Source organism: Dryobates pubescens, chromosome Z (genome assembly GCF_014839835.1).
Source record: "Dryobates pubescens isolate bDryPub1 chromosome Z, bDryPub1.pri, whole genome shotgun sequence".
Taxonomy (NCBI): Eukaryota; Metazoa; Chordata; class Aves; order Piciformes; family Picidae; genus Dryobates; species Dryobates pubescens.
Window position 1 is genome coordinate 58,124,274 of NC_071657.1, and position 6,726 is coordinate 58,130,999.

The window sequence follows — 6,726 nt, forward strand, 5'->3', positions numbered from 1 at the left end:
GAGAAGTAAAGGTAAAGATATATCACCACCCAGGGTTCCAGTGACATCTTGTCTGGTCCATTCCTTGGGTTTTCAGTAGTGGACACACCACCTGCTAATGCATTCAAGTCCTTTTTATTCCCTGCCAAGAGGGTTGGTACCTCCTGGATTGGTGATGTATCACTTAAGCTGCATAGGAAGCACTGGAAAGCAGTGCCTACCAGTGCATGCATACTTATGGAGGGGGAAGGGCAGCATTAACCCTTTCCACCAATTGAGTTTGGTGTTGCAGAGACCCTGTACTTTATTACACTTTGCAGAATGCACAGCAAACTTCCTTATCTTGGTGGAACATACACAAACTTGACAAGAGGGCAAGGCCATCCATCTTCCAATGCATTCCAAACCACATGAGCTGGCATATTTTGTCCTTGTCTTAACCTCAGAGCACATGTTTATCTTATCTGCAAGGCTACAGCTTCACACAACGTTGTGGAGTCTCCTTCTCTGGAGACTTTCAAGACACATCTGGACACATTCCTGTGCAACCTGCACTAGAGTCTGTGGTCTATCTCCGGCAGAGGGGTTGGACTTGATGATCTCTGGAGGTCCCTTCCAACTCCTAACATCCTGTAATCCTATGATTGAGACATTAACTCAGCCTGATTAGACTCTGACAGCCTTTTTGGGAGAAACAGCAGCATAAGACATTTTCAAGTTTCTGAAGATAGTAAAGACCAATTTTTAAACTAATTTAAATGCCACATCCAAAACCAACAGCAATCTGGGGATTGTTCCATTGAAGGCATAGAGGGTCCAGTTCCTGAACACTTCTAGCAGGGCTCTTGAACAAAATGCTTGTGGACAATGGCCACAGTGATAGAACCATGGAATGTTTTTAAGTTGGAAGGGACTTTTAATGGTCATCTAGTCCAAACCCCCTGCAGGGACATCTTTAACTGGTTCAGGTTGCCTAGAGGTCCATCCAGCCTGAACTTGAATGTTTCCAGTGATGGAGCTTCTACTTCCACCACCTTGACTGTAAAAATTTCTTATATCTACTCTGAGTCTACCATCTTTTAGTTTAAAACCTTTACCTCTTCTCCTGTCACAACAGGCACTACTAATAAGTCTGTCCAATCAAATCTTTTGATCATCTTCATGGCATTCTTTTGGCCACACTCCAGCAGGTCCATGTCTTGTGATGAGGACTCCAGAGGTGGACCCTAATTTAGGTGGGGGTCTCACCAGAGTACAGCACAGGGGAAGAATCACCTCCCTTGACCAACAGGCCATGCTTCTTTTGATGCAGCCCATGATGCAGTTGGCCTTCTGGTCTGTGAGTGCACATTGCCAGCTCAGGTCATCCACCAATACTCCCAAGGTCATCTCCACAGGGTGCTCTCAACCCTTTCATTTCCCAACCCTTGTTGACACTGGGAGTTGTTCTGACCGAGGTGCAGGGTTTTTTACTTGGCCTTGTTGAATGCCATTTCTCCACCCTCTCCAGGTCCCTCTGGTTGGCATCATGTCTCTCTGGAACATCAACCACACCATTCAGTTTGGTGTTACCTGCAAAACTACTGAGGGTGACCTCAACCCCATTATCTACATCATTGATGAAGATATTGAAGAGCTTTGGTGCCAGTATGGACCCCTGAGGGACACTTGCTGACACCAGTCTCCATCTAGCCATGGAGCCTCTAGATGTGACTGTCGTGCAAGGCCAGAGACCGGCACGGCTGAGTCTGAAGACCTGCTGATCAAACTGAAGGGCAAGGTAGCAAAGCATAGGCAATGTAACCAGGGACAGGAATCCTGTGAAGAGTATAGGGACACTGCCCAGTTACATAAGGATTGGGTCAGGAGGGACAAGGCACAGCTGTACCCTTGCTGTGGCTTCTACTTGTGTGTGAAAGAGAGCACACCACCTCTGATGAGCAAGACTGGCAACCTGCTAACAACAGAGAAAGAAGGCTGAGGTGCTCAACAACTTTTCTACTTCATTCTCAACTGGCAACCTCATTTCCCACACCTCTCAAGAGGATGGACTGCAAGATGGGGACCAGTGCAACAAAGTCCCTCCCACTCTAAGTGAAGACAAGTTTCATGACCCCCTGAGGAGCCTAAACATATACAGGTCTGTGGGACCTGAATTGGCTGACACAGTTGCAAACATAGTCTCTGTGATATTTAAAAAGTCCTGGCAGCCAAGTGGAGTCCCTTGTGACTGGAAGAAGGGCAATGTGGCACCCATTTTTAAAAAAAGGGTAGAAAGGAGGACCCTGGGAACCACTGACCTCTGTGCCTGGGAACTGATCCTCCTAGAAGGTATGCTGAGGCACATGGAGGACAGCAAAGTGATTTGAGACAGCCAGCATGGCTTAACTAAACACAAGTTCTGCTTGACCACCCTAGGGACTTTCTACAATGGAGTGACTACCTCAGCGGACAAGGGAAGTGCAATGGAGGTCATCTATCCTGACTTCTGCGAGGCCTTTGAAATTGTACCTCACAACATCCTTCTTTTAAAGTTGGAAAGATATGAGTTTGATGATTGAACTGTTTGGTGGATAAGGAATTATCTATATGGTCACATCCAGAGGGTAGAGGTCAATGGCTCAATGTTCAGAGAGAGATGGGTGACAAGTGGTATCCCTCAGATATCCATACTGGGACTATTGGTGTTTCATATCTTCATCAGCGGTGCAGGCTGTGGGATCAAGTGCAGCCTCAGCACAATTGCAGATGACACCAATCTGAATGATGTATATGAAATGCCAGAGGAATGGGATGTCATCTAGAAGAACCTGGAGAAGCTGGAGAAGCAGGTCCATGTGAACCTTATGAGGTTCAACAAGGCCAAATGCCATACTCCTTATGCAGGTCGAAACAGCCTGGGGGATAACATGACATAGAGCAGCCCTGCAGAATAGGACTTGGGGGTACTGAATCACAGAATCACAGAATTTCAGGGGCTGGAAGGGACCTCAAAAGATCATCCAGTCCAACCCCCCTATGCCAGATTACACAGGAATGCATCCAGGCAAGTTTTGAATATCTCCAGAGAGGGAGACTCTACAACCTCCCCGGGCTTTGTCACACTCACAGTGAAAAAACTTTTCCTCATATTTATGTGAAACTTCCTCTGCCTCAACTTCCACCCATTGCCCCTTGTACTGTCATTTGGCACCACTGAGAAGAGCCTGGCTCCAACCTCTTGGGACTCATTGATGAGGTCACTTCTCAGTATCCTCTTCTCTAAGCTGAAGAGCCCCAGCTCCTTCAGTCTCTCCCTGTATGGAAGATGTTCCATTCCCCTAATCATCCTCATGGCTCTGTGCTGGACTCTTTCAAGTAGCTCACTGTCTTTCTTGAACTATCCCAGAACACAACATTCCAGATGCAGCCCCACCAGTGCAGAGTAGAGGGGGAGGAGAACCTCTCTTGACCTACTGGTCACACCCCTTCTAATCTACTCCAGAATGGCATTGGCCTTCCTGGCCACAAGAGCACATTGCTGGCTCGTGGTCATCCTTCCACCCACCACAACCCCCAGATCCCTTTTGCCTTCACTGTTCTCCAGCAGGTCTGTCCCCAACCTATACTGGTGCATGGAGTTGTTCCTTCCCAGGTGCAAGACTCTGCACTTCCCCTTGTTGAACTTCATCAAATTTCTCCCTGCCCAGCTCTCCAGCCTGTCCAAGTCTCGCTGAAAGACAGCACAACCTTCTGGTGGATCAAAAGCTGGAGATAAGCCAACAATGTACACATCTACAGAAGCATGGCCAGACTATTCAGAGAGACGATTCTGCCACTCTACTCTGCTTTAGTGAGACCTCACCTGGACTATGGTGTCCACCGTCAGGGCCTCCAACACAAGAAGGACATGGACCTGATAGAAGGCCACAAAGATCATCAGAGGACTGGAGCTCCTCTCCTACAAAGACAAGCTGAGAAAGTAGGGCTTGTTCAGCCTGGAGAAGAGAAGGCTCCAGGGAGACTTTATAGCAGCCTTTCAGTGACTGAAGTAGGCCCACAAGAAAGCTAGGGAGGGACTGTTTGCAAAGGCCTGTAGCCGTAGAACAAGGGGCACGGGTTTTAAACTAGAGCAGGGCAGATTAAAGTAAAGAGGATCTTTACTATGAATGTGGTGGAACATTGGAACTGGTTACCCGAGGAAGTGATGGAGGTGCAATCCCTGGAAACATTCAAGGCCAGGCTTGACAGGGCTCTGAGCAACTTGATCTAATTAAAGATGTCCTTGCCTACTGTAAGGTGGTTGGACTAGACGACCTACGATAAGGTTTCTTTCAACTACTCTGATGCATTTTATAAGGTGATTAATCCATCCAGGATGCTGAATGAGAGTGACAACTAGCTGCCCAAGCTTGATAGTAGCACAAGTCTACATAACTAATCCTAAACTATACTCAGTGCTAACAGCACATTCACTGAGCATGTCTCCATCAGAGGTGCTGCTGGTGTTGAACAGTACCAGGAAATGGGTGGATCAGTAGTTGTCACAGCCAAAAGAACAGAAAGAAACAAATTTAAGACTCCATTATTTGTAAAGCAAGATGTTTCTATTTTTAGAATGGAAAAGAAAGCCTATCAGCTATAAGGTAAAATGTCCATGCTCTAAAGAGGTTCCTCAATACCTCTCCATACCTCTGCCATTTTGGCTGCAGAGCTGATCGGGACCGGCACCCGGCACCGCTGCGCTTAAACCAAGAGCTTTCTCCTTTGCTTTTGCTTTCTTTTCAGGGCTTTGTGGGTCAGGAGGACCCCTGGTAGGCAGCGAGGTCCGGCAGGGTCGTCCTCTCGTGAGCCTGCTCAGGATTGTGACATCAGCTGCAGAGAGTTCAAAACCCATCAGAGCTGTGCATGTGATGCCATTTTGGCTGCAGAGCCTTCTGCCCAACTGCACGTGCTGGGGCAGTTGCCTCTGTAGCAGCTCAGATAAATTACAGAATTTAGGTGGAATATATATTTATTTTTTTTAATAACTAACAATAAAACCCTGAACCATGGCTATTACTCAGACAAAGGCTATTAGAAAAACAGTATGTAGCCAGACAGAGTTGGTGCATCAGCACGCAGGAGTCCAGGCTGCTGGCTGCAGAGAGTGCTGGAGCCTGGCACTTGGAATGGAGGGGGAAGGAGAAAACACCTGTGTCAGGTGTGACCAGGTGAACTTTCTCCTCAATCTGGTGGCAGAGTTAAAGGATGAAGTGGTCGAGCTGAAGGATGAAGTATCTAGGCTCAGGTCAATAAGGGAAAGCGAAAGGGAGTTAGATATGTGGGAGAAGGCTCTGCAGACCTCCCCTGGCGAGGGAAGCGTCCCTGGAAACATGGAGGGATGGATACAGGTCCCTGTCAGGGGAAGCAAGGGAAATCCATCCCAGCCCTCTCCTCCTCTTCTGTTGCCCTTGCATAATAAATATGAGGCCCTGCAGGCCAAGGGCAATGGGGATGAGAGGGCAGAGGAGAAGCCATCTGGAGGGGTGCCTAAGGCCAAGCAGTCCCCACCAACTATAATGACCAGCTCCACAAAGAAAAAGAGAAGAATTATAGTTGTTGGGGATTCTCTCCTGAGGGGTACTGAGGGACCCAAACTATCCCATAGGGAAGTGTGCTGCCTGCCTGGGGCCCAGATAAGGGACATCACAAGGAGACTCCATAAACTAACCCATCCCTCTGACTACTACCCATTGCTGGTAATCCAAGCTGGAAGCAATGAAATTTATAAGAAGAGCACCAGGACGATTAAAAAAGAATTCAAGGCCCTCAGACAATTGATGGGGCAGGAGCTCAAGTGATGTTCTGCTCAGTTCCCTCAGTGGCAGGGAGAACCCATGCTATCAACAATTGGCTCAGGGGATGGTGCAAGGTGCCAGGTTCTTTAATCATGGGGCAACTTCTACTGCACCTGACCTGCTAGATCCTGATGGGGTGTAATTATCGAGAAAGGACAAGAGGGTACTAGCACTAGAGTTGGCAGGGCTCATTGGGAGGGCTTTAAACTAGGTCTGAAGGGGGTGGGTAAGGAAACCAGTCTTGCTGGAGAGGAGAGAGTGGGACACAAATTAGGGTTAATTGAGAAATTGAGAGCCCAGCTGAAGTGCACGTACACCAACACACGCAGTGTGAGCAGTAAGCAAGATGAGCTGGAAGTCCTGGTCCACCAGGAAGACTATGATATAGTCACCATCTCAGAAACATGGTGGAATAATACACATGATTGGAGTACTACACTGTGGGGTTACAGGCTCTTTAGGAGAGACAGGTGAGGGAGAAGAGGAGGAGGGGTGGCTCGGTGTATTAGGGAGTCGCTCGAAGCCACAGAGCTTGAAGTGGAGGATGAAAGGATTGAGAGCCTGTGGGTTAAAATCAGAGGGAGGCCTAACAAACCTGACATCCTGGTTGGAGTCTGTTATAGACCACCCAACCAGGATGAGGAGACAGATGAATTATTCTATAAGCAACTGGAGGCTGTCTCAAGATCATCAGATCTTGTCCTTGTGGGCGACTTCAACCTGCCAGGTATCTGCAGGGAACTTAATTCAGCAGAGAGGAGGCAGTCCAGAAGACTCCTAGAGCATATGGAGGACAGCTTCCTGACGCAGCTGTTAAGTGAGCCTACCAGGGGACAGGCTCTGCTTGACCTGCTGTTCTCCAATAGAGAAGGGCTGGTGGGAGATGTGATGGTGGGAGGCCGTCTAGGGTGCAGGAATCATGAGATAG